Source organism: Pteropus vampyrus, unplaced genomic scaffold, assembly GCF_000151845.1.
Source record: "Pteropus vampyrus isolate Shadow unplaced genomic scaffold, Pvam_2.0 Scaffold165, whole genome shotgun sequence".
NCBI lineage: Eukaryota > Metazoa > Chordata > Mammalia > Chiroptera > Pteropodidae > Pteropus > Pteropus vampyrus.
Genome location: NW_011888946.1, coordinates 3,007,271 through 3,016,703, shown reverse-complemented (window position 1 = coordinate 3,016,703; position 9,433 = coordinate 3,007,271). Strand labels below are relative to the sequence as shown.

General features: G+C 35.5%; 1 pseudogene; it reads right to left on the bottom strand.

Annotated features, from left to right (window-relative positions):
* Nucleotides 1–589: 589 nt before the first annotated feature.
* Nucleotides 590–704, bottom strand: LOC111745800 (annotated as a pseudogene).
* Between the last annotated feature and the right edge of the window lie 8,729 nt (nt 705–9,433).

The window sequence follows — 9,433 nt, the reverse complement described above, 5'->3', positions numbered from 1 at the left end:
CTGTCTGCCTGCCTCATAACTAAATGTTATCCTTCCCTACTGGACCAGAACCTTTTATATTGGCCATAGAACAATGCTGTCTGATTGGACAATCTATGAAATAAAACTAAATACTGTTCTTTAAAAATATTATTTTAAGGAGATTTTTAAAATTATTAAAGTAGCAGATATTTATTCTTTCATAGTAGTATTCCACAATCCTGTATTTGGAAAATCTAGGAAATTAGGAAGAACTGGGGGAACAAAAAGAAAAAAAAATCTCATCTAATCCTACTGCCCAAAGGAAGCTACTGATACTATTTAGTCTCTTAAAAATCTCTTCTCTCTTTTTGGTTACTGGGATCCTCATTGTCTTGATTACACAGAGTACAAATCTGGGGCTCATCTTCGATGTTACATTCAGTAAATCCTGCTAGTTCTGTGTGTGTACTATGGCTCTTGAATTTGTCCAGCTCAACTCTTGACTCATTCTTTTTCACAAACCTTGTCTTAGATATTTAAATAGTCTTCTCTACCTGGTCTTTCTGTTTCTATTTTCTTTCCTCTTTATTATTATTATTATTATTATTATTATTATTATTATTATTAATGCCTACAGCACCTGGTCTTCCTAGGTGGTCTCTCATCCAAGTACTAACCAGGCCATCCCTGCTTAGCTTCCGAGATCAGACATCGGGCATGTTCAGGGTGGCATGGTCGTAGACCATGGACCATGGCTCACTGGGGCGTGAACCCAGGACCTTCTACATGTAAAGAAGACGTGCTAACTGCTACACTGTGGAACCACCTCCTGTCTTTCCTCTTTTATTCTTCATGTTATTAGTAGGTTTATTTGTCTAAAAACCAAGTCTGATCATATCACTTGGCTTAAAAACATTGTCTCTGAATGCTATTAAGAGAAAGTGTGGGTAACATATTTAGCATATGTAATGTGCTAGAGGCATACACAATTTTATAGTAGCCTCATCCATAGCAGCCTATCACTAGGCACTTTATATGTAACTTATACCACACAACTTGATTATCCCCCAAACACAACACATGTTTCCAAACTCCAGTATCATGTTTTATGCTACTTTTTATGCCTTGAAATCCTTGGTCTCTTTTTATCTTCTCACAAAAACGTTTCTTAACTTTCAAAACATATCTTAGATTTCATCTTCCCTGGGAATCATTCTTAAACTGTTTCAGGTATAATTACTTCCTCTTGGGGGATCTAATTATCCTGCTTTATAACACTTGCCATGTTGTCTTATACTTAGCTGTATGTATCATGTACATTTCTGCTTTTCTACTTAGTTAAAGGCGGTATCAGTATATAGATACCCTCTGGTTTCGAACCACAGGATGGTTTTAACTGTCAAAAGGTAATTCTAGGGAAGAAATTTTTTTTCTTAATCTGTGACTTTTCTGTGGCTTAAATTATTTTATTCTGTTGCCTTTACAATTCTCACTAAAGTATTACACTATTCTCATTGATGCTCTATATACATCATTGCTCTATCACAAAGATCTCTAAAAGATTTTGAGTTTTTAGGGGAGCAAGGAGGAATGCTGTTTGAAACTTAAAAGAAGTCTAGGATGCCCCCTCCCCCCCAAAAAAAAACTTAACTGGATTTCTTGGTGCTACCTTCACTGCTATCTCTGTTCAAAATGTCAGTTTCAGAAAGAGGTCCTATTTTTGTTAAAATTCCTCAGTTCATTTTTTCTGTCTTAAAGTTCATAGTACTTCACATTAGCATTCAGGAATTTGCCCAAAGAATTCAGAATATATTATCACTATAGACTTCAGTAAGATAGCACAACTTAGAAGTTAATGAGAAAGACAAAAAGAAATTGATATTAATAAATAGGTATCATAGCTTTGGAAAGTATGCTAGATCACCAATTCATTATTTTGAGAACTTATGAATGGAACGAATCAACAATTTATACTGTTCTTCCTGTATAAACTGCATTTCAGGGTAACCAAATGGTTAATTAGGGAAAATCCTTTTTAGAAGAATTCTAGATTATAAATGTAGATGGAATGATAGAATTAGCAAATCACTTTTGGGCAGCCCCTAGTACATAATGGAAAATGATCATTAGGTGAATCAGGCTGGCAGCACTTGAATACAATAACCAATTTGTACATCACTTTAAGTGAGACAACAGGACATGATGTGTGTCCTAATATGATGGATTAAGAAAGCACATATATCACCTATGGAGTAATCTTGCCAAAAGATTGAAAATGAATCATGTCTCTAAATCTTACTTTACAGGAAATAGGAGAATGGAAGAATAAGTGAACACCATGAAGAAACATAAATTTAGAATGTGAGAAATTCTACAGGACAAATGAGTTGTTAATAGATTAAATGAGATTTAAAGAGATATATCAGTCAGCTACAATATGTAGTTCTTATTTTGTTCCTGGTTTAGACAAACCAATAGTAAAAATTTCATTTTTGAGATGATTGAAATTTGACCGTGAACTATGTATTTAAATAGTATTGAGGAATTATTGCTAATATCAGATTGATAATGGCATTGTAGTGTCAATTTAAAGAAAAATCTTTAACTGATAGTGATCCATTCTTTACTACATATGGATGAAATGATATGTAGAACAAAATGGGATTTTGTTCTAAAATATTCCAACCTCCTATTGCCCCCCACAAAGAGAAAAGTTGTAGGGAGGGTAGGAGAAATGAGATATTGTTAAGTTGCATGGGCATTCATTCCGTTATATCTTTAATTATGTAATGTTTGAAAATTTTCAGAACAAAAGGTTGAAAAAATTTAAAATCTAAAAAATGTGTAGCATAAAGCTTTCTAGCAGCCTACATAGAAAGAAAACTGGTTTAGTAACATAATTCTTAGTGTCTATATGATGAAAAGAAAACACCTGCTAGAGAAAAGCCTAACTCTTTCTAATATTAAGACCAAAAGTTTTTCTTGATTGTGGTCTGAAGGACACCATGTAATACAGTTGAAAAACATTTTAAACCACATCACTTCAATAAATTGAATCTATTTTGTGTAACAGTTCTCAAAATGGCCAGTAGAATCTCATTCATGATTAATTCCAATGAAACCAGCTTTATGGCAAACCAGTATGATCCGTACATTCTAGGAACCTCACTCTCTACTGTGTAGGGTTCCCCAGGCCTCATTCCTATTCCCATCTTTTAAAAACTTAGACAAACATAAAAGCTTTCCATCTATTTACCCTTCCTCCCATTCATTTCTGTTATGACTTCTTCCCCTAAACCTCTGTTGCAAATTAGTTAATAGATAAAAGAGAAATTTCCTTATAGATTTTACTGTTGGCCAAGAAAACTTTATTGAATTTTGTTTTTTGTCATTTATGTCAAAACCTTTTTTTTAAATGTAAAATGTAAAAGTATTATATTAAAATAGGCATTTAAAATAGCATAGTCATCTATTCCATTAGATATTTTGATATTAACTCTCTCTCTACCTCCCCAAGGAATTGTAAGTTTTAGAGTAACTAGACAGACCTTATAAAGTATCTTATAGACAGTTCTTCATCAACATTCTTTTTTGTGGCGCTTTTCCTAGATATTGAGCAGCAGTGAATTTGAGATTATATTTCCTGGCAACTCTCTGAAATACCGATCCTTTGTGTTATTGATTAAATCTGAACCATTATTCAGTGAATCTGTGAAAATTGGAATGTCTAACAAGAACAGGGTATGTCCTCTAATTTAAGATGTGCTAAGGGAGTACCCATGGGTAAAGCCAAGCTTCTTCAGAAAATAATTTTAATTACCAAATTAGTCTTCCATTGCTGTGTAACAAATTGTCGCAGTTAGCAGCTTAGAACCACACAGATTTATTATCTCATAGTTTCCATGGATCAGTAGTCTGGGCACAGTTTAAGCTGAGTCCTCTGCTCAGGGTCTCACAAGGCTGCATGCAAATCGAAGTGCTGGCCAGGGCAGAGGTATCACTGAGGCTCTAGGTCGTCTTCCAAGCTCACATGGTTGTTGGCTGAATTCATTTCCTTCCAGCTGTAGAATTCAGAGCAGTTTGCTTTTTCAAGACCATAGGACAGTCTCTAGCCTCTAGACCGTCTTTTAAAGCACTCATCTTCCTAGGTAGGCCCCCATGGGAAAATCTCCTTTAGTTAATTTAATACCAATCAATAAGGACCTTAATTACATCTGTAAAATATTTTCACCTTTGCCATTAAAATAACATAATCATGGGAGTGATGTTCCATCACCGTTGTCATATTCCATTCATTAGAAACAAGTTGCAAGTCCCACCCATACTCATGGAGAGAGGATTATACAGGGGATGGGTCACTGGGAATCATTCTAAAATTCTGCCTTCCAATATTACACTATCACCTATTATTAAAAAGCTTAAGTAGCTTATTTTGCTTGTTAATATACAGACAATATTAATGGAACTTGAAGTAGAAGAGAAAAAAATAGTCACCCATAATTCTGCCAACCAGTGAATCAAAATGTTTTCCTTTGACTAGGTGCCTACATTATTTTTATAGAGAACTTTTTTATGAAGTACCTGTAGAGCAGAGATACAATTTTCCATTGCCATGTTGCTTTCATAATCTTTATATTTGCCATTTTTTAAGGGATGAAATTGCTTCAGGCCAATGTATCTGTATTACTGATTGTCTTAATCAGGTTAATCAAGGTATAATTCACAAACAGTAAAAATCATTTTCTCTGTGTTTAGTTCTGTTAGTTTTGATAAGCATATGTATTTGTGTAAGCAACATCACAAGGTACAAATATTATCTTGTGCCCCTTGGTATTCAAGCCCTCCCCGCACACCCCAGACCTTGACAATCACTGATCTATTTTATGTCTCTGTAGTTTTGCTTTTTCTGCAATGTCATTATAAATGGAATCATGCACTTAGTAGCCTTTTGGGTTTGGTTGCTTTCTCTTAGTATAATGCACTTGAGGTTGTGCAGTAAGGAAATAACATTCCTGTGACATCATAAGAAATACATATTTGGTCTTTGTCCCTAGTTCCTGGCATGGAGCTCCTAAAAACTTTAGAATCTCCTGAAAGGAGCATTTTTTGTTTTTCATAAGAAGCCTTTTTCAACCGTACCTGAGTTTTTGGTAGTAAGGTAACTATAGGTGGGCTCCTAGGTAGCATTCTATTGGAGGCTGACTGCCAGAGGCGATTAGAGGGTTGGAACTTTCAGCCTTACCCCTAGGAGAGGACAGGGGCTGGAGATTGAGTTCAGTCACCAATGGCCAGTGATTTAATCAAACATGCCCTTGTTATAGAACCTACATTAAAAATTCTTAAACAGGGGTTTGGAAAGCTTCAGAGTTGGTGAACACATCCGCTTAATGAGAGGGTGGCACACTCCAACTCTCTGAAGGCAAGCTTCTGTGTCAGGATTCATCTGGGCCTTGCCCTGTGTAACTTTTCATCTGGCTGTTAATTTGTGTCCTTTATAATAGTAAATAAAGTATTCTCTGCAGTTTTTTGAGTCATTCAGCAAATTATTGAACCTGAAAGAGATTTGTAACAAAGTCAGACAGAGGTGTGGTAACCTGGGGACCTGATACTTGTAACTGGCATCTGAGGTGAGGGCAGTTTTGCAGAACTGATCTCAAAAACCTGAGGAGTCTGATGCTGAATGAGTCAGAATTAAAATGAATTGTAGGACATCCATTTGATGTCTGGAGAGTTGAAGAATTGGTTGGTGTGAGGAAAAAACTCACACATTTGGTGTCAGAGTGTTGTTTAGAGTAAAAATAGCTCAGTTGCCCAAATAGCTGCCTAAGGTTTGGCCCTTGCATAGCTCCTCGGAGGTAACCTCAAATCCCTTGGAACAGTCTGCCTGATAAGAGCATCTTTGTTTACTTGGTAGTGGGGCCTTTGGCCACCCCAGGTTGCCTATGCGGACAGTGTGGCTGGTATTGTGGTAGAGGCCTTGGGCACTGTAATACTGATGCAGGACAGGCAAATTTCCCTGGCGGGGTCGGGAGACCAAGCCCCGCACTGATTGAAGAGGGTCCTTTGGCAGAGAGTGTAGAAAGAATTCAACACACACACCAAGTTAAGGTCAAAAGGAGAGTTTATTAGAAAAGGGGCAATGCTCCACAGATAGAGCATGGTCTCCTCTCAGAGGCAGAGAGTGAGAAGCCTCTTAGAGACGTCAACAGTGAGACAGAGTAAAAAGTACCGAGAGAAAGAAAGCAAGGGAAAGACAGTGAGAGGGACTGAGAGAAAGACAATGAGAGGAACCCCAAGTGTTCTTTTGGGGAATTCATTTTATATATCATCCATTAGTTCCTTTGAATTATTTTATTTTGTATAGGGCAGCCACTTAAAGATTCTGTTTTTCCTGTTTCCCCTTCACAGGAAATTGGTTGTTAGCAATCCCAGCAGAAATCTTCCTTTGTTCTGCATGTGTTCTCTGTGGCCTGGCTGCAGAGCTGATCAGCATATTGCAGTCTCTGAATGTAGCTAGACTAACAGTTTAGTTCTCTTGCTTCTTCCCTACATTATTACCAGCTTGACCTATGGAGGAGCTGGAGACTGGACCCATGCAGATGGTCAGCCCTACCTATGTGTCAGACCCTATATGAAAATGCTGGACACCAAGCCTCAGGATTGCTTGCCAGGTTGCCAGTACTCCATGCATGTTGGCACACATTCTTGCTGTGAGAAATAAGTATGTCTGTACAACTTCACTGAAAGACAACTGGACACTTGTTGTCTCCTGGATCTTGCGATGTCATGGCCCTTCTTCCCTTTACTGATTTTAATCTGTATCCTTTTGCTATATATAATAAACTGTGACCGTGAGTAAAATGACTCTTGAGCTCTTGAGTTTTGTGAGTCCCTCTAGTAAATTATTGAACCTGAAGGTAGCCTTGGGAACCCCATGTTGTTGCATGTGTCAGTATTCAGTTCTTTTATATTGTTGAGTAGCATTGCAGAGTTCGTTTATACCCCAGGTGAGCTGGTTGTTTCCATCTTTCGGCAATTACAAATAAAACTGCTATAAATATTTGGGTACAGGTTTTTGCTTGCACACAGGTTTTTATTTCACTTGGGTAAATACTTAAAAGTGGGTTTGCTGGGTTATGTGAAAAGTGTATGTTTAACTTTATTAGAAACTACCAAACTGTTTTGCAAAGTGGCTGTACCATTTGGTACTCCTTCTAGCTACCATTGTATGAGAATTCTAGTTGCTCCTCATCCTTCTCAACATTTGACATTGACAGTTTCATTTCTTTTAATTTCAGCCATCCTGATAAGATGTGTAATAGTTTCTCATTGTAATTTTACTTTATATGTCCCTGATAACTTACGATGTTGAGTGTCTTATCATGTGCTATTTGACATTCGTATATCTTATTTGAATAAGTATCTGTTCAGTTTTGCCTATTAAAAAAAAATTTTTTTTTTATTACTGAGTTTTGAGAGCCCTTTAAATATCCTGCATACCAATCCTTGATCAGATATGTATTTTGCAAATGTTTTCTCCCACTCTACAACATTCGGAGAAGAGTTTTTAATTTCAGTGACGTTTAACTTATAATTTTATGGATTTTAAGAAATCCTTGCCCAGTGTCACAAAAATTTTCTGTTTTCTTCTGAAAGTTTTTTAGTTTTATATTTTACATTTAGGTCTGTGATTCATTTTGAGTTAATTTTAGTAATATGTGGTGTGAGGTATGGGTCAAGGTTCATTTTTCTCTTTTTTGACATATGAATATCTAATTGTCCTAGCACCATTTGTTGAAGAGACTAGCCTTTCTCTATGAATTATACTTTTACTTTTGCCAAAAATCAATTGACTATATACGTAAGGGTCTATTTCTGGACTCTCCATTTCGTTCTATAGATCTGCCTATTTACTCTTTTGTTAATGTTATGCTGAGTTGATTATATAGCTTTATAGTATAGTCCTGAGGTAAGGTAGTGTGAGTCTTCCAATTTTTTCTTTTCAAAATTGTTTTGGCTGTTCCAATTCCTTGGCCTTACCTTATTGATTTTAGAATCAACTCGTCAATATCAACATAAAAAAAACTTACTAGTCTTTTGATTGAGATTACTTTGAATTTCTAGAGCAATTGGGGAGAATTGAGTCTTTTAATACAGTACTTCGTAGTTTTCAGCATAGAGCTCTTGTACATATTTTATTACATTTATATGTATTTTTACATTTTTTCTTTCTAGCATATTGAGATATAATTAACTTATGCATATTGACTTTATATCCTGCAATCTTGCTAAACTCCTTTATTAGTCCTAGGGGCTTTTTTTGTAGATTCTTTGTGATTTTCTGCATAAGCAGTCATGCCATTTGCAAATAGAGGTAGGTTTATTTCTTTTCAATCAGTATGCCTTTTATTTATTTTTTCTTATTGCACTTCCTAGGATTTTGAAAATGTTATTACTGAATAAGAGTAGTGACAGCTGATGTCCTTTCCTTGCTCTGAATCTTTGAGGTAAAACGTTGTCTTTTATTACTGAATATGATATTAATAGTAAGTTTTTAGTAGATGCACTTTATCAGGTTGTATAAGTGCCCTTCTATTGCTGATGTGCTGAGAATTTTATCGTGAATAAGGGCTGGATTTTCTCAAATGCTTTTTTATTGTATTTGTTGATGCCATCATATTTTTTCTACTTTAGTCTGTTGCTCCAGTGAATTACACTAATTAAGCTTTCAATGTAATCAGTTTGCTTTCTGGGGATAAACCTTTACTGGTTGTGCTGTATTATCCTTTTTATAAGTTATTGCATTTGATTTGCTAATATTTTGTTGAGGATTTTTATATCTGTAAAAGAGAATGATCTATAGTTTTCTTATAATTTCTTTGTCTGATTTCGGTATCAGGGTAATGCTCGTCTTGTAAAATGAGTTGGAAACTGTTCCCTCCTATTTGTGTAGATTTTTTCCCTACTCTTTTCTCCTTTTTAGTTTCAGTTTTGGTAATTTCTGTTGACCTATGTAAAAGGTTATTGATTGTGTCAAGTCTGTGATGAGCATCTCAAAGTCTTTTTTATTTTGTTATTGAATATCTCATACTTAGCATTTCAGATTGACTCTTACTTTAAACATTTCTTTTCAACCCTTGTGGTTTCTATCTCTGATATTTTCCATCTGATTATGTGTATTGTTTACCTACCTGTTCCATTTGAGCCTTCGTCGTTATTTACAATTTTTGATTTCTTGGCAGATAATTCCAACATTTGAGTTATCTCTTTAAGTCTGCATCTGTTGATTGTTTTATCTCTTAATAGCAGTGATTTGTTTGCTCTTGAGATTTTGTAATTTTTTAATAATTTTTTGGGGGGGATACTAAACTTTTGGGCGGGTACTAAATTACTTTATTTGAAGGAATGGTACAAATGCAAGACATATAGATGTTTTCATGCAATTTATGGAAAAAGTACTCCAACATGCATG